At 49.6% G+C, this 18,875-nt stretch overlaps 1 pseudogene; it reads right to left on the reverse strand.

The window, feature by feature from the left end:
* Positions 1-17,330: 17,330 nt before the first annotated feature.
* On the reverse strand, positions 17,331-18,189 carry LOC142587562 (uncharacterized; annotated as a pseudogene).
* Between the last annotated feature and the right edge of the window lie 686 nt (positions 18,190-18,875).

Here is an 18,875-nt window from a genome sequence, read left to right on the forward strand (position 1 = left end):
ACCTGGTATATGCCTTGTCTTTTTCTGTGCCAAATCTCATTCTGCAACTTCAGTAACTTGCCGAGCGTTCCATTCCGCCCTCAGTGCTTTTTCTGTGTGTCACGTTCTACAAACGTACTAACAGCTGAAAAATTGCTGTTCGTGTTTGTGTATTATCTCAGTAATCGCCGACGGGAAAACCGCGCGAACAACCTTCATATGTAGGCATAATACGCAATTTTTTTCTACTGGAAAGCATGAGCATTGTAAGTGTCCTAAATGCAGATTTTTGCAGTTAGTGTTTATTACACAAGGAGTGCCCAGTAGGTACGACTTAGTGCCTTAAATGATGTAATTTTACTGGTAAGCATTGCATTGGGGGTGAAAGAAAAGTCGTGTTGTTGGCTTATTTTACCTGGTCTTTGACTGAGGAATAGGCCTTTCAGCCAATGTTTTCTATGCTGACTACCTTCTTTTCCCCCTTGCCACCATTAGTCTAGTTGTGGCCAAGTGCGAAATAATGTGATAATGTGTATTTCAGTTTTTAGTACAATGTTATTTTTGTTCTGCCATGCCTTTTTTCATTTTGTTCAGTAGTAACGAACATGTCACGCATTTCATATACTTTTGTGCAAGTTTATAAGTAAGCTCTTGTTATTTTTTTGGTATGGCCGTGAATCAAACAATCATCATTTTATTCTATACTTTAGGCATTTTGCATGTCATTGTTTTTGCCATTGCCAGTGAGTGTTCCCTTCCTTTGGTTGTCATGACTATGTCATACACGTCGTCCATTTATGTGCAATATCTCAGTGATTATATCAGAAGCTCTGCTACTTTGGTCTTTAGGGCATTGTATAAATATCTTTTATATGTGTGTACAAGAAACGGCCTTCGCGTTTGCTTGAGTTTTATATATATATATATATATATATATATATATATATATATATATATATATATATATATATATATATATATATATATATATATATATATATATATATATATATATATATATTGTTATTTCACTGTCTGAACTTTTCTGTTGTTTAGTAATCATGTACATATGCATTTTTCACCTTTGTTTACTCTCTGAGCGTGTATTATACCAAGTTATGCGAAAATATTTGTTTTCGGTAACGGAAGTCAATAATACGATGTGAAAGAACTCTTGTGGTGGAAGTGGAATTTATATATGTTCGGGCATATGCTGGCATACTCAATGTATGGAAAAGACTGCGTGCGTGCGTGGTAACGCATGAAGAACCCACGGTGCACCACGTGCCAGTTCACAAGCAACGCCTCAGGTAGCGCATGCCATGGAATTACTATACGGTTATATTAACTCTATGGTGCATGTGGAAGATAAAAAAAAATACGCGCCGCGGACAGGCAAAAAGATAACAGAAGTAAAGGCGTGCAGGGCATGGGGAAGGGAAGAGAGGGAGCAGAGCAGGCCGTTATAATAAAAAAGAAAAAAAAAGAGCTCTAGGATGAGGAGGTGCCGCGCGCCTGCTGTTTCTGTTGCCATGACAACATAAACAATCGTGCGTGCCGCCATTTTGCCAAAGTATTGCCCTCATGCTAGGGCCGTAAGTGAAGGGGACCTTAGCGCTAGTGTCGAAAGAGCCTCTGCTCAAAAACAGCCAATGGCAGCCATGCCGAGATTCACCGCTGGGGTAAAGGTGCCTGACGCGATCATAGGTGCGGGTGACACCAAGGCGACCAGCAGTGGGTTCATCGTAAAGCTGGTGAAGGTCAGCTAACTGCAAATGGGCAGGCACGACGAGGAGGCGTTCAGGGCCGTCATGATGCATATTGTGGGGGTAGAAGATCCCATCGTGAAGGCAGTACAAATGGAGTGAAGGGCCTAGGTGTGCCAGAGCTAAGACTGTCGTTGATACAGCGTAAAGCCAAGTCGCGGCGATGTTTGGCCCGTATACTAACGAGGTCCAAGATAGACAAGACACAGTTATCGGTGTCTTGCTCGGTGACGTCAGGGGAATCCACGGGATGCCGTGACAAGCAATCGGCATCTTGATAAAGCTGACCGGACTTGTGCTCTACCGAAAACGAGTATGCTTACAGGCGAAGAGCCCAACTACCAAGGCGGCCTGTAGGGTCCTTGACAATGGCAATGGTACTTGTTTTCGCCTCTGTACAGTGTAATGATACGAAGGGGCGTGCGAAAAAAGCTGTCATTTCGGCAGCTTGACAAAGCTGCAGGCCCCCGCATTGGCGCTTACCGCAAGAACAAACCCAATCAGTTTATAACTTTAGAAAATTATACAGAAAAATTACGCAAATAACAAAGTAAGTTGTGTAGTAAAATGCAAACTTACACATTCTTAAAGGCATACGTGAAGTATAAGCATATATTCCTACACAGACAAATGCAATGCTCTATAGAGACGCGAAAGAAAAAAAAAAGCCCAAGTTGGACATTATTATGCGACTATTTTTCTGCTAGATGCAGAGCAATAACGAACAAAGCAAACATACTGCTCTTGTCCAAGAAAGGCAGCAGACCAAACAACAACAAATCTTTTTTTTTGCTAAAAAAATCAGAGAAGGAAAGAAAGAAAACATTAACAAAAATTCCTCTAGTTCTTAAGTTGAAGTAACTAGGAATACCTTTAAAGGTAGTGTTCTCCAGTTGAATCACTTCGCTGTGCCATCTATTTAGTAAGCTTGGTAGTTTATTACGAAGCGTCTGTTATCCATATTTACTTCTTACTGTTGGTACTTTCCAGCATTCCTTTTTGCGTGTTGCATATGTAGTGCTATTATTTTCTAACTTGGCAAGTTGCTTAAGAAAACTCGATCCAGTGTTTAACTTTCGTTTATAAGCTCTACACAGTCGATAATCGTACCGTATTGCGATTGGCATAACATTATATTTTGCAAAAAATGCAGGTGTATTAAAGTAACTAGGGACATCTTCAATTACCCGTAGGAACTTTTTTCCAAGACATGAATGTTGTGCACAGTTTCTGGAGTGGTAGTAGCCCAAAGTAACTGGCAATAATTAAACCGAGATTGCAGCAAACTGTTAAAAACCATGACGAGAACTTTTTGTCGCAGTATATGGCGATTACAATAAACAATACCAATTGCCTGTGACAGATTGACTGCTAAAGAATCGACATGTGTATGCCAGGATAATGTTTCTTGAAAGAGGACACCCAATGTTTTAAAGCTGGCTACAATAACAATAGGCGAAGAATTTCGTAGTATGGGTTTATTATCGACAACGTCTTTATTTTTATTGCGAAATATCATAGCTTTCGTTTTCTTTTTTTCGTGTTTAGCTTGAAACTATTTTGACATGCCCATTTGTCTAGATAGATAGATAGAGAGAGAGAGAGAGTAATATAGGAAGGCAGGGATGTTAACCAGTCAACAGTCTGGTTGGCTAGCCTCCACTGGGGGAAGGGAGAAGGGGAAGCGAGAGAAGGGAGAGAGAAGGTGTAGATACGTGTACGGACAGCACTTGAGTTAAAGCCGCTCGCGCAAGCCAGAAGTTATGAGAAAGCATAAAAGTGCCTTCACTGCCTTCTGGGCGGATGATCGGTCGGGACGGTGCTTTAGTAACGTCTGTTCACTCAGATGACGATCATCTAATTTCCTCAATGTGTTGGACAAAGATTGTCTTTGTGCTTGAAATAAGTGTTCAATGTGTGTTCAATGTTCTCCTCGTATCCGCAAACATCACATGCAGTACTATCAGCCATTCCAATTAGTGCTGAGTAGGCATTCGTGAAGGCAACTCCAAGCCATAACCGACACAGAAGAGACGCTTCACGTCGGTGTAGACCGGCTGGAGGTCTGAGTTGAAGTGACGGGTTTAGTCTGTGCAGTCTTGTGCGCCTTGTATGTGCGGTGTTCCACTCTGCTAAGGAGATCGTGCGAGCTAAAATACCAAGTTGTCTCGCGACGTCGCTCCTTGAGAGAGGAATGGGGACGCAGCGGTCTTCTTGGTTTGATGACCGAGCTGCCTTATCGGCGTCATCATTTGCTATGATACCGCAATGACCTGGTATCCACTGGAAAGAGATATCATAGCTTTTTCTCTTAAGTGATGGACAAGTTCCACGATTTCGCACGTGAGCTGATCGTGAGCTGCATGTCGGAGAAATGACTGCACACATTGCAAGGCCGGCCTTGAATTGCAGAAGACTGCCCATTTTCTAGGACTTTCAGCATTTATCACATGAAGCGCGTTGGCGGAGAGCCGCGAGCTCTGCAGCTGTAGACGTAGTGACATGGGAAGTCTTGAACCGCAGGGTTATTCTCATTGTTGGTATAACTACAGCGCCACCTGAACTTGTTGATGTAGTTGATCCATCAGTGTAGACGTGTGTAGAGTCGCTGTATTTCTCGTACAAGAGAAGTAAAGTAAGTTGCTTGAGCGCCGCCCGCCGCCTCACTTGCGGGTGAGGCGGCGGCTCTTCGCTTGTTCAAAGTGTGGACATTCCTTAACTACGGCGCCGACCATTGTACAGTCCTTAAATACAAGTAGATTAAACGCGTTGTTGGCTATTCCTTTTAATATGTGTGCAATGCTTGTCAGCTTCAGTCATTTTTGTGTCAGTTTTTCGACAAAGGCCCAGTACGTCCTGCATGTACAACATGTTCGATTCAGTGATCGTCTGAACGCGAGACCCAGCTCCTTTTTAGCGGCCTGCTGACGGCCAAATTGTCTGCCGGACAACTCACGCAGCTTCACCTTGCAAGTGTCCCAACTTGTAATATCTTCATGCGTCTGGTGCCACACGTGTACCGTTCCGTTCAAGTAGAAAATCATGCTATTCAGCATCAGCGGAGGCGTCAAGCCTGTAGTGGTCGCTGACGCGCTCGTACATGACAATCCACCCTTCGATGCCCAAGCCAACCATGCCTGAAAAGGTTCCCGGGTCTCGTGGGTGTAACAGAATTACAGGAGCCGGTGGCTGCTGAGCCGTCGACACTTCGCTGCTCCTCGCGGAGCGACCAAGACAGTGACCGCTTCGAAGTTCCATGCGTGATTGAAGGAGCCAGCACGCTGGCAGCGTTACCCCGCACCTCTACCAAAAGAGGAGGTTACGGTTATAAGGTGTGTTTAGAAATTATCACTAGATACAACCTTACAACAGCCACAAGCAGCAGCTACGGGTGTGAGAATTTCGCGGGTGTCTGTGGCCACTTCGTCGCCGTCATCTTCGTCCGACCGACAGTAGCAGCCCATTCTCGGTCTCGTGGCAACGCGGTCATGATATGTCTGGTGCAGTAAGAGCAGCGTCAATTGCTTCAGAGCCAGACAGATGATTAGCCTTCATTGTAACTCCGGGAATAGCAAAGTTCACCTGCGGCTGTCGCAGGCACCACAAGAGAGATGAAGGCTTCGCCGCCGTTGTATAAGATGGTGGTATGCACTCTTGGTGAGCGCTAATCATTCGGGAAAAGGCCGTTTGAGGTCTCTTGGCTGGTAGGGAAGCTAAGTGACTGTCGGGGATCCTTGACAGGTGGTGAATGTGTGCTCAGAGAGAGTCACAGCTACGTGTGTATGGATCATATGGCCTTTCACGCTGGCAATTGTTGCTGGTGTTGAGGGGCACCAAGGCAGTGCAAAACACATGCGTAGGGCTTGACCTTGTATGCTCTCCAGAGCGCTAATGTAGGTCTTGCATGTATTTGACAAAACAGGTAGACTGTAAGACAGGAGTCCCAGGAACCGTACCCTGTACAGCTGCAGCATAGCATGGACTGGTGTACCGGGGGTTTTCCCACAGAGAAATTGAAAGACCTCAGAAACGGCAGATAAATTCTTCAGATATACGCATGAGTGCTCCACGAGAGGCTGCTATCAATGATGACGCCCACAAAAAGATGCGTCTTAACATAGGATACAGGTTGACCATTAATTGAAATGGGATACAATGACATTTGTTTTCTCGCAAAGCCTACCAATGCGCACTTTTCAGTAGACACACTGAGGTCTTGTTTTCGGAGACAAGAAATCGTCATGGTGGTCGGCCGCTGAAACCTGGCCGGCACCTGGGGTCAAGTCACTGCAGAGTTTCAGATGCAAATGTCGTTGGAGTATTTGAGACATGAACTGTACACGGTAAGTAAGTCCTGCAAGGACGAGGTTGGACAATATGGGTCTCAACACCCCACCCTGCGGTACACTATGGCAGATGTAATGTTCCGAAGTTGCGCTGTCTCCGGTCTTTGAGCAAAAGCATCTCTCACTCCAATAGTTATGAATCCATTGATACACCTGGCCACCAACTCCCACAGCCTCAAGTGAATTCTGTAGGACTTCATGGGTGGCGTTGTCCTACGCTCGTTTGACATCAAGAAAAAGTGCCGTTGATAGGCGCTTGAGGCTTTTTCGTTCTTGGGCCCAGGTAACGCGGTCAATGACGTTGTCGATGGATTAGCGACCTCGACCAGAGCCCCCCATGTCGTTCGGATAAATGCTGAATAGCTCGAGGTTCCATTCCAAGTGAGCAAGAATCCTTCTTTCCATTACTTTGCCGACACAGCTCGAAAGCGCGATCGGGCGATGTCATGATAAATCAAGCGCAGACTTTCCAGATGTCAGAATGGTGATAAAGCGGTTAGATTTCAGTTGGTTAGGAATGACGCCCTTGCGCTGTCGGCAGCCGAGAAGTCGCAGCATAGCGCTCGAAGAGGAGAACCAGCGTAGCAGGCGTCTAACGCAGAACTGCGCGTTCCGTGCTTGCGCATCGAGCACGCACCGCCTGACTTTATTTTCCTCGTCTTTCTGAGCTTGCATAAAGACGCCGGCTAAAAGCGCCTGCCTTAGCGTCCTGGCGTTGCAGAGTCGGTGGGCGCTACAGCGCCTCCTGCCCAAGCGGAACGGCGAAATATACGCAATTCCCTACGGTGGTATGGCGTAGGTGTGCAGCAGTGGACAATGTTTTTGTGGTTGTAGCTTGAGAAACGTGGCCCCGATGATTACTGCACCGCGGAGGGTGCAGGGGCGATGTCATTCGTGTTCTAAGCATGCAGATGCTGTATGATCGGTGTGCATGGATGACCCACTTCAGAGTGGTGCGGGGAACGCGGCGGCCACGATAACGTCGCCTTAATTTGGGCTGGTCAAAGGATAAAGGTTGCAGTGGGGCACCTCGGCGCTTCCGAAGCACCTGACAGCATTTCGAATCTGACACCTACTTATGTTGCGAACGAGGTGACAAGCTCGCGACGATGGGATCAGGCTTGCTCGATCGAGGTTAGCGTGTTGCCGCCGTCTGAACGTTACTCGGACTTGTGAACAAAGGTTCGGTGTCGATGTCGGGTGCTTTCGAAGTGCGTGATAGCAGAGTCTGGCCTGTTACCTGTAGAAAATGGGGTGGATGTATTCACGAAATGTAGGGAAGCAACGGGGCTGTTGGCTGTGCTGGGCACGGCCTTTACGACGCCAAATACCGTAAGTCGAAGAGGCATCTTTGTGTGCAAACAGAAATGTAGTGTCTTTGATGCGTGCAAGCCGAGACACTGCACGTGAGCTGTGAGGGGGGGGGGCAGAAGACAAAGGTTCTACGGGAAAGACACTGGCGTATGGAGCTATGAAGTGCAGTACATGTGATAGCTGGCGGACCAATCTCACCGCAGTGTTGCGGCAGGATCTCACTCGCAACAGACGGACTGATCTGCGCCTCACCAACGGCCAAGGCACGGCTCGTAGCTGTATCTACACGACTTGGAATGGGGCGCCATGAAACACGGGTGGAGTGCCCGTCAACGTCGTCGTGCTCTCGGGCGTGGATGCAAGGTGGTCGCTGATGATAAGTAGCGAGCTCACCGGTTGTGTAGTTGATGGCGCGGACAGTGGGGCGGGAGATGAAGTTGTCGTAATGTCATCATCGCACAGTGGCGCGTGTGGTGTAGGTGCGGAGGAATATTTGCGAGTAGTGGCTCAGCTCTGACCAGGCGCTGATGGCGAAGAGGATGACGTAGGTTGAGCCGCTCCTTCAGAAGCATCAGCCGTTGTAGGAGACTGGCGTGCTGCGTAGTTGATGGAACCGCTACGCCAAAGTGTTGAAAGAATGCGGTCTTGAGGACCTTGTTACATGTTCTGGTCTGGTGGCGGAAGCTGAAGACGAGAGAAGACATCTGCAGGAATTTTTCGCTTGAGGAGCAGGTACCGCGAGAGCGGCGACTACAGCTGTGCGTCTATCTGCGCAAACCATGCGACACGGCTCTGCGGACTGTAGGGCCACAGTGGAAAACGCCAAGGGTGGACGAGCTTCGGCGGACGCCACTCTTCCAGCTGGTTCATGGCTGCAGGCGAGGATTGGTAGCTGGCGACGCTGAACCGGTCCTTGTTGTGTTCTGTTTATCACGTCCGGTTCACAACTGTCGAGAACTGAGGGGTCGCAGCAGATCGCCCGAACAAGACTACCTGCGTAGCAGGCTTCTGGAACCGAACTGCGTGTGCCGTGTTTGCGCATGAGCACACGCCGCCCAACTTTATTTTCCTCATCTTTTCCAGCCGCCATCAAGACACCGGCTGAGAGCGCCGACCTAAGCGTCCCCGCCTTGCGGAGTCGGTGGGCGCTACAGTGCCACGATTCATTGAAGTAATTGAGCAGCGCACCATGTGCGTCATGTCCAAGGTGGCATAAGGCAGCGTATGTGATGTCATCTGATCCTGGTGACGAAGAACGCCTGCAGGTCGCCAACACAGCGTCAAGCTCTTCGAGTAAAAATGGCACCTTTATTTCTGGTACACGTGCCTCAGGCACGTCACTCATTGCTGCTTCAGTAGCGATGAGCATGGACCCAGCAACCCGTGCACAGAACTCTTAAGCCACTTCAAGCTACGAGCGGCGTTGGTAGAGGGCCAGATCAGCAAAGGGCTTCCTTTGATGCGGACATGAGCGAAGACGCCTAACTGTTCTCTATATCTACGAGAGCGATCTTCAGTGATCAAATGAGTGACAGAAAGATTTTCATCGCTTGTGTTCCAGTGTATCCATACGACGCTGGACTTTCTTTTGTATGCGTCGTGAAACCCTCAGTTCTAGAACGGACTTTGTGCGCCTATACCTTCTTACCGCCTGTCGGCGCGCAGCACGTAGCCTCTTCAATTCTATATCGAAGTATGTTCGCCTTTCTGACCTTGTAAGTGAGTAGATGAATGCTTTCATTGCTTCCGTGATTGCATCTTATAAGTTGTGCGAAAGGCCTTTCTGACATGCGTCATCAATACGCTCCTTAAGCCTCAACTGATCAACTGTGTGCAAGACAGTGGAGGAAGATTGCTCAGCTCCACTAATATTTATGTATGTTGAAATATGGCCACTTCCGTGTGTCTATGTCCGTATACCATCGGACGCTCGAGGCGAAGTGCCGTGATACCCAAGTCAAGTCCAAGCAGCTACTATACGTCATGCCCCGCAGAAATATAGGGTTGCCATCATTCACACAGCACATATTATGGTCCGCAGCAAAGAAGGCAATAATCCCGCTTCTGAAGTCAATTTCAGTGCTTCCCCATAGCTGGTGAAGCGCGATGAAGTCACCGGTGATGACTTAGAGGCATTGGTCATTAGCAGTATTTCTTTATGTCTTTTTGCCGTCAAAGTGGCCCGCTGGGGGTCATGTAGGCTCCAATAAGCGCAAATAAGAGTCTTCTTTTCAACATACATGCAGACATTGTTCGTCGTCATGCGGCTCTACCGCGTGGGCGACATGTGAAATCCGTGCGGATGTAGATGATAACTTTGCTGCGCGCACCGCATGCGGACGAGACAAAATATTCACAACCAGACAGTCTGAGTGAAGTCGATCTATTTTGTTCGCAAATCACCAGTATGGGGAAAAGATTTTTAAGAACGAATTAGCGAAAGTCTGATATACGGGTTCTGAGACCTTTGGCATTCCATTGGAAGATCGACGCACCTTTGACTTCAGTGTAGAAGGAGTCTACTGATAAAACTCTTACAACGAGTTTTACCATGTTGGGAGCTCAGTTTACCGAGGCAAGCAATACACGTTTGGACAGGTTGACAACGGAGTACAGTAAAAACAGGTTTGTCGAGTGCCTGTGGTGGCGCCCCTGTCGGGCAGCCACCTCACTTCCTAGAAAGAGCAGTGGGCAATGACCCTCACCAGGATGCCAGGCGAGGTAACTGGATTTCCCTGAAGCCATTTCCCTGAAGCGGGGTCAGCGTGCAGTGACGGACGGTCGCTACATGGGCTCGCCCCCCTAGAATGCCGTAGGCTTAGGTGTTAATGGCGGAAGGAATCAAGCGTTAATGTTCAAGGTAGGCTGGTTTCACGTGGTCACACGACACTGTCTCTTCTTTGCCGCGAACGTCTATCTTCAATTTTTTCTCTGAACGCCAAACTACACGAAAGGGGCCTTCATGGGAAGAAGTCGGTGGTGGCTTGATAGAGTCGCATGGCAGAAAGACGTGCGGGGTTGGTCGAGCCAGAAATGTAGCCTCTCTACGTGTTGCGTGGCCGCTGGCAGAGTGCCTTGCCGAGTGCCGAAAAACTGGCCTGGAACGCGGATTGCTCATCCACACAGCAGCTTGTCTGCGCTGACTCCGAGGTCATCTTTCATTGTTCGCAGCCGCGGTAATACTAGGGGTAGCCTTTCCACCCAGTGCTGTCTGTCGAGCGTGGCGGTCAATGACACCTTCAGTTGTCGGTGGAGACGTTCGACTATGCCGCTGCTGTGTGGGTGGTAAGTCGTGTTGTTACGAAGGCGCGTGCCAAGCACTCTCACCAGGGCACAGAAAAGCGAGCTTTGGAATTGTCGGCATCCGTCAGTAGTTACTCGCAAAGGACAACCGTACCACGAAATCCAACTAGCAACAAATGCTTCCGCAACTGTTTCAGCCATGATGTCTTGTAGAGGCTTCACCACAGGCCACCTTGAGTACCGGTAGACACACGTGAGGAGGTACCTCAAATTTTGGCAGGGCGGAAGAAGCCCCACCAAGTCTAAATGCACGTGATCGAAACGGCTGCACCGCTGAACGCGTGTGCCGCGTCACTTCCACGGCTTGACAGGCTTGGCAGCTTCTTGCCCAGCTCAGAACATCTTTGTTGATTCTTGGCGAGACGAAGTGGTCTCTAATAAGCCTCTGTTTGCTCTGATGCCGGGTTGGCTTAGCCCGTGCAGTGAATCGAATGTTGCCGCCGAAACTGATGGCACATGAACGGGCGAGGAGCTGCCTGCGATGTGTCGCACGTGATCACTGTTGTTGTGTAGGGAAGCGGCAGCTCTGCAAGCTGGAGCGACGAGCCTTTTCCCCACAAATCGCGCAGCTCGGGGGTCATTTTGCTAGGGGAGGCCAGAGCTTGGAAATCCACAGGGCCAGCAACCACAGCGCCGACCCGCGACAGTACGTCAGCTGCCTGATTTTTGGTCCGAGAGATATGGCGGACGTCCGTAGAAAATTCGAAGAGAAAGGAAAGTCGCCGAAGCTCACGTTCTGAGTGCGAGGAACTGTTCTTGAAAACGAAGGTTAACGGTTTGTGGTCGGTCAGAATGTAAAAGCTATAGCCTTCAAGAATAAAACGGAAATGCTTGACAGCACTATAGACGGCCAACATCTCCCTCCCGAAGGTGCTGTAGCGATTTTCTGTGGGTATGATGCGCTTAGAGTGGTCTCCATTCTGTGCTATCGTGCTGCAGTACTGCAACCATTGCAGTGGTCGACACGTCTAGCGTTTTGGCTTCCTAGAAGGAGTGCTCGTGCTCCGGGGACCAGTGGGAGGTAGGCGGTTTTTTGGAGTCGCGACGCAGCAGGTCACCAAGCGGCTAAAGAACTTGCGCACAGGTTGGTATGAAGCATCTGTGAAAGTTTCAGCCCCAGAAACTCGCGCAACCTTAGGAAGGAGCTTGGAGGGGGGGAAGTCCTTGATTTCCCGCACCCGTGATTCCAGTGGCTTGATGCATTGCCGTGAACTGCAATGACTGAGAAAATCCAGTGCTTCAACTCCGAAAATGCATTTCTGGGGCTTTAGGACCAGGCCGTGTTCATCCAGTCGCTCAAATAGAAAGCGAAGGTGCTCTTTGTGCGCTTCATCTGTGCGACTTGCGATGAGAATGTCGTCAAGGTAGAGGAAAATGAACGGGAGTCCGCGAGTAACCTCGCCCATGATTTTTTGAAAAGTTTGCGCCGCATTCTTCAAACCGTAGGGCATACGGACAAGCTCAAATGGGCCACATGGAGTAGTAATAGCTGTCTTCGGAATGTCGCTGGGTGTGACAGGAAGTTGGTGGTACGTGCTCTTCAAATCGATCTTGCTGTATGTTTTGGTTTCTGCGAGACGAGCGCCAAAGTCATGTATGTAGGGAAGAGGATATTGATCCGGAGTAGTGACGGCATTTAATGCTCGGTAATCACCACCATGCCGCCAGTCACCACTGTCCTGCCTCGGGTGACTGGTGACACCGCGCACTGCGAGCCATGTTAGGAATGTCCTGCCGAGGTGGCAACATGCAAGTTTTCTCAGCCAGCTGCAGCTGCGAGCGTTGCGAGTTTCCCCGAAGAGAACCATGGTAGCCTATCACAATTGCTGCGGTGACTCATTTTGTAGTGACCTCGAGGTGCCGCTTCAACACCCCCTCGGCGCCGTTGTGACTAAACGCGATCGGCGGACCAACTATTGTTACTGAACCCACCACCACCGATATGGTCTCTCTGCAGCAAGAAGATCTTCCCTAACAAAAGGGTGCTTTGCGGTACGTGGGCCCCAGAATTTATCACAGTCTGCTGACACTCGTGGCGACTACCGGACGCAAGACAATGGGCAACCGGCGGCCACGCTGCGGGGGTCAGGTCAGGGAACCAACGCGCCTTTCAAGACGTAAGCCCCGAGTTCTGCGAAGCCCGTCTCATCTCGGAGGGGGCAGTGAAACCTGTGTGGAATGTGTGTGTGTAAACCCCCTACCCCCTTCCCTCAAAGGCGGGCCGACGCTGACTGGTCGAATGTTTCCTTCACCTAGGGATCTAGGGAGAACGGAGTGTTTATAAGCGGGTGTTCTCGGCTGCTAGGGTCTGCTCGTCATCGTGCTCGTGAATGTGCTCGTGTCAATGTGCTCGTGTCAATGTGCTCGTGTCAATGTGCTCGTGTCAATGTGCTCGTGTCAATGTGCTCGTGTCAATGTGCTCGTGTCAATGTGCTCGTGTCAATGTGCTCGTGTCAATGTGCTCGTGTCAATGTGCTCGTGTCAATGTGCTCGTGTCAATGTGCTCGTGTCAATGTGCTCGTGTCAATGTGCTCGTGTCAATGTGCTCGTGTCAATGTGCTCGTGTCAATGTGCTCGTGTCAATGTGCTCGTGTCAATGTGCTCGTGTCAATGTGCTCGTGTCAATGTGCTCGTGTCAATGTGCTCGTGAAGCCTTGCGCGTCACTGCTGCGGCGCTACCGAGAGAGGGCTCTCGTTGGTCTGACGTCACGCCAGACCGAGAGACGGGGCCCCAGCTCGCGGCATCGGTGGTGGAGGCGAAGGCTTGCGCGCCGCTACCGAGAGAGGGCGCTCGCTGGTGTGACGTCACGCTAGGAGGATAAATGGGGCTACAGCTCGGCTCCTCGCAGTGGTCGGCGCGCTGCCTTGCGCTATGTCGGATGATATTACAAGGCGAGGCTGGAACGATCTGCTGCGACCAAGCGACGGCGTCGTGCTGAAGAAACAGAAGATGAACGAGAAGAACAGCAAGCTAAACAACGTGCGTATGCAGCAGCGTGGCGAGCGCGCCGATCAACATCGCTTGATGCGGGTGCATCTACAAGTTCAGGGCCAAGTTTAATGAGTGTTGTTAACGGTAGCGAAACTACGGAGACAACCAGTAGTTCGGAGACAAGTTTCATTGACGCTCTTAATGCCGAAGAGACCATCATGGATGCTTCAAATGGTGACGATGCTGCATCTATGAATAGGATGGAACGCTACAACTTCAACAGAAGAAAGCAAGTGTACCAAGGATATAAATAGCAGAAACCAAGCAAAACAATGTATAGCCATAAGTTTAACAAAGGGCAACCATGTCCACACCATCAGCCGAACCAAGGCGCAGCCAAGGGTATTGCTTTCGCAATCTTCCAGGCTTAACCAAGCTAAGCCTTCAGCCAATGTTTTTTTCTGAAAAGATACATCGGCATTTGCAACGAAACTTAGCACTACAGCCAACAATAGATGAACACTTTAATGGGAGCAACCAATGCTCAAAACAAAATAACAGTCAGTTACTGAACCCATATCGGTCTGGCGGTCGGACATGACGGCCAAATCGCGCTCTATATCCAGGAGGGTCAGTTTGTGGCAAGGGAGTATTAGATGGATCGGCAGGTGCCTTGTTTTTAGATGGATTAGTTTCCCGTTCCATTTCTACCTGACCATCATATGCCTGCGGAAACTCATAGCTTCCTCCTTCCTCGCAGTCATTCTGCTGGGAAACAGAGAAACAGGAATTTCCTGTTTCTTTCTAGGACTACACCAGTAGAAGTTGTAACTACATACGACCTCGGACGTTGTGCAAGACGCAAGACTCGCGCTTTCACTTTGCAGTCTGTCACCCATACTTCCGCTCCTGGTTTGAGGACTGGCAGCGGAAGAGCCCTATGACGACTATTGAAGTACCTACGCTGCCGCTGTCGGATGGTTACATCGCGATCTGAACTTTTTCAGGCTTACCCTCTGGGGCAGAAGGCTCTTGGGAGGGACCGGAACTGTTGTGCGTAGCCGCCTGCCCATCAGAAGCTCTGCAGGGCTTTTTCCAAGTGGCCCTGGGGTGTCCCTGTACGCTAGCAGCGAAAGATAGGGGTCCTTAGCCTTTATAATCAGCCGTTTAATTGCTTGGACCATCCTTTCTACTTCCCCATTTGCCTGCGAGTATCTGGGGCTCGTCGTCACAGTGCGGAAGCCATAGTTGCGAGCAAACGACTGAAATTCCTGAGATACAAATTGTGTTCCATTATCCGACATGACAACCTCTGGTATGCCATGTCTTGCAAAGAAGCTTTTGAGGTGCATAATGACAGTGACACTTTTTGTCGAAGATAGCAAGGCTACCTCTAGGTATCTAGAAAAATAATCTACGACCTCCAAATACTCTTTTCCCTCAATATGGCAAAGATCAACGCCTTGCTTTTGCCAAGGACGCTGTGGAGTGGTTGTCGGAATCATTGGTTCCGACTTTTGTTCCCTGTGCTCCGCGCACACGGGGCAATCGGTCACCAAAGCTCTCAGCTCGCAACTCAATCCAGGCCACCATACGGACTCTTTGGCTCGAGCTCTGAATTTTTCAATTCCTTGGTGACTCTCGTGCAAGCGCTTCAAGACCTTTGCGCGTAATTTTTGTGGGATCACCAGCCGCACACCTTTGAGTAGCACGCCTTCAGCGACTGTCAGCGTTGCTCTTTCCTGCCAGTATGGACGCAAGACCATCGACAGCGATGAGAACTTTGGCCAGCCTTCCAGGCTTAATTTTACGAGAGCTTGACAGACTTCATCGGCTGCTTGTTTAGCTTTGACTCGTTCAAAAAGGCTAGCCTCGACGGCATTTGTCAAACAGCCAGAAACGAACTTGGCGACTTCGCCAACATTCACCGCATGAGCATCAATTTGTTTTCCCTGAATCGGGGCTCTAGACAATACATCTGCAGTAACGAGGCTCTGACCCGGGACATACACAACCGCATAAGCCTCACGCGAATGCGATGAATACGAGGTGGCAAAGCATCTAAAGGTGATTTTCCCAACAACGTTACAAGTGGCTTGTGGTCGGTTTCAAACAAAGTTTCAAGACCTTTGATGTACCCTTCGAATCGTTGTGCCGCCCAAGTCATTGCCAACGCTTCCTTCTCAATCTGAGAGTATCTGATTTCGGCAGGCGTCAACGAGCGTGACGCAAATGCAACAGGTCTTTTTTCATTGTTTGGTTGAACTTGCATCAGTACGGCCCCCAAACCGAATGATGACGAGTCAGCGGAAAGAATCGTAGGGTACTTTACATCATAGTTAGCCATGACGCGCGTCAAAGGAATAACGTCTTTGACGTACGACAGCGCTTGCTCTTGGGCTGGTCCCCACGTCCATTCGGAACCTTTCAAAAGCAAGTGACGTAAAGGCGCCGTTTTCGAAGCCGAATCTGGTATGAATCTTTCCAGATGATTAGCCATACTGAGCAGCCGTCGAACGTCAGACACGTTAGCTGGCGTCGCCAGTTCTTTGATAGCACGAACTTTTTCAGGATCCGGCTTGATGCCATCTCGACTAAGCACACAGCCAAGAAATTTTATCTCAGTTACCCCAAAAGAACACTGTTCTTTGTTTAGCGTAACGCCGGCACTTGCGAGACGATCTAAAGTTAGACGCAGGCGCTCGTCATGTTGAGCCTTGTCGTTGCCAAAAATGAGCACATCATCCATCATGTTTATCACGCCTGGGATTGCTTCAAGTATATGCGACATTTTCTTCTGAAAGAACTCGGGTGCTTACGTTATTCCAAACGGCAGTCTTTGAAAATAGTATCGCCCAACTGGCGTTATGAACGTAGTTAACAACTGGCTTTCGGGCGACAATTTGAAAGAAGCCAGAGTTGGCGTCCAACTTAGAAACCACAGAGGCCCCACTTAAAAGACCGAAGCTATCATCCACTGTCGGCATGACATAGCGCTCGCGAAGTACACTTTTGTTTCATTGCGTCAAGTGAACGCAAATACGAACCGCTCCAGATGGTTTGAGAACTGGCACAATTCCTGCGCACCATTCTGTTGGTTCATCTACTTTGCGGATCACACCATCTCGCTCTATACGCTCGAGCTCCTGCTTAACTCGGTCACACAAGGGTAAGGCTATGCGACGCGCAACATGAATTGCAAAAGGTATCGAGTTCGGCTTTAGTCTAATTTTGTATTCTCCTTTTATCGCTCCTAGACCACTGAAAAGCTGCGGGTAGGAAGCTTCGACGGCTGTTGCATTACTGACCGAGTCTGCGAATTATTAACTTCTAGAGCCTGAAGCGCTGGGAGACCCAAAAGTACGGAGTGTAATGGTGAGACCACGTATACATGATTTGCTGGACAGTGTTTTGTTTCCACTGGATAGTGGCATGAAACTTACCCCAAACATTCAGTGGCTCATTCGACGGCCTGTTAGGATTAGGTCGCACTTTTCTAGCCTGGTAGGCAAACCGGGAAACGTTGAGGGCACAACAGAAACTTTGGCACCGGAATCTACTTTTGCGAACACCGGAGTGCCGTTAATGGCGACCAGTACATATTGAGAATTAGAGTACTCCCCGTTCACCACGCCAATGAAATACGCCCCCTTGTCCATATGGAGAGATGAAAGTTTTACCTTCTTTCGATCACGTGCAGCCTTTTTTTCGACATACAGCTGCAAAGTGTCCGGAACAACCGCGGTAGTTGTAGTTCGCTGCTTTTGCTGGGCACGAGGCTCTGGAGTGTGCTTCTTGACCGCAGTTGGGGCATGACCCGGGGGTGCCTGGTCGGTAGGACTCTTCTCTGGGGCGCAGACCTTGTAATCCAGGTGAACGGTTCTTTGACGAGCTGCCCGAGTGCTGTCCTGAAGAATTCTTTCCCAGCTGCCCTTGCTTGCTGACCGCGTCAAGATTGCTGGTCTCCGCTACCAAGGGTTCGTTGTCGCTTTCTCGCAGTTGCTGCTGCTGTCGTTGGACGGTCTCCTTTAAGCGCGCTTTGGCTAAAGCGCTGGCGAGAGTCAAATTCGCATCCATTTGAAGTGACTCTGAGAGCTTTGCATCCCTGAGGCCGACCTCGAACCTGTCGCGAATCATGCGCTCTTTTTCCTTGTAGTTGCACCGGTCCGCCAGCGTGTGCAACGCGGTAACGAATTGGTCGACTGACTCTCCAGGTTCTTGAATGCGACGGTGAAAGTATGCGCTCTCGTAAACAAGGTTCCTTGCGGCGACGAAGTGCTGGTCGAACGTCTTTCTGACGAGTTCGTATTGCTTCTGTTCTTCTTCGTGTAATGCAAAAGTAGAGAAGATTTCGCTTGCTTGCCTGCCCATCGTATAGAGTCCGTACCTGCGCTTCTTCACTCCGCTCATTTAGGCCCGAGGCGAAGCGGTAGTCATCAAGAAGTTGGATCCAACAAGGCCATTCGGACGTCCGGTCGAAGTCAAACCTTGGCGGAGCTGGAACCGCGAACATGCCGTGAAAGGGCTTAACTGCGTTGTCTTCTGACATAGCGCCGGTTGACGAAGCTAAGGCAACGCCCCTCGAAAGCCAGAGGATCCCACTTCTGACACCATGTGGTGTTTCGCCCTAGCCGGACGCCTAGCGCAGCCGGGCAGCGGGCAGGCCTTAAGGAACTCAGCCTGGCCCCCAATCCCGGCACGATAACAACCACCTTTATTTAACGCCAACATCATATCTATATAGCAAGCACTCATGTGACAAGTGACGTCACGGACAGACAACGCTTCAGACATCAGGGCGAGAGCGCCCGATAACGCAGACACATGACACGCGGCACAGGCGCTATCAGCACAGTTTCACCGAAGTTGGTCGCCAGTGTTGCAAGCAATCGTCAGCTTCTCCAGTGCACTGGTAAGGTGGTTGACTGTTTCTTGCAGGCGCTAGAGTCGATCTCCTGGTTCTGAGACTCTCGCAGCGGTGATAGGCAGCTGTGCCGAAGACGAGCAGTCGTATATGCGGTCAGCTTGTGCAGCTAGCCGATCGAGACTCGGCTCGTGGGACTGTGGAAGGCGTTGCAAGAACAGCTCGCGCAAAATTGGAAGCTGGCTCTCGTTTGCGGAGTGGTCACCCAGCAACTGACGGAACCGGTGCAGGAGTTCTGAGGATCGTTGGTGTCCAGTTCCTCGGAGAGGATATGTTAAAGCCTACTCTGTTGCGATGGCTCGAAGCGCTGC

Source organism: Dermacentor variabilis, chromosome 1 (genome assembly GCF_050947875.1).
Source record: "Dermacentor variabilis isolate Ectoservices chromosome 1, ASM5094787v1, whole genome shotgun sequence".
Taxonomy (NCBI): Eukaryota; Metazoa; Arthropoda; class Arachnida; order Ixodida; family Ixodidae; genus Dermacentor; species Dermacentor variabilis.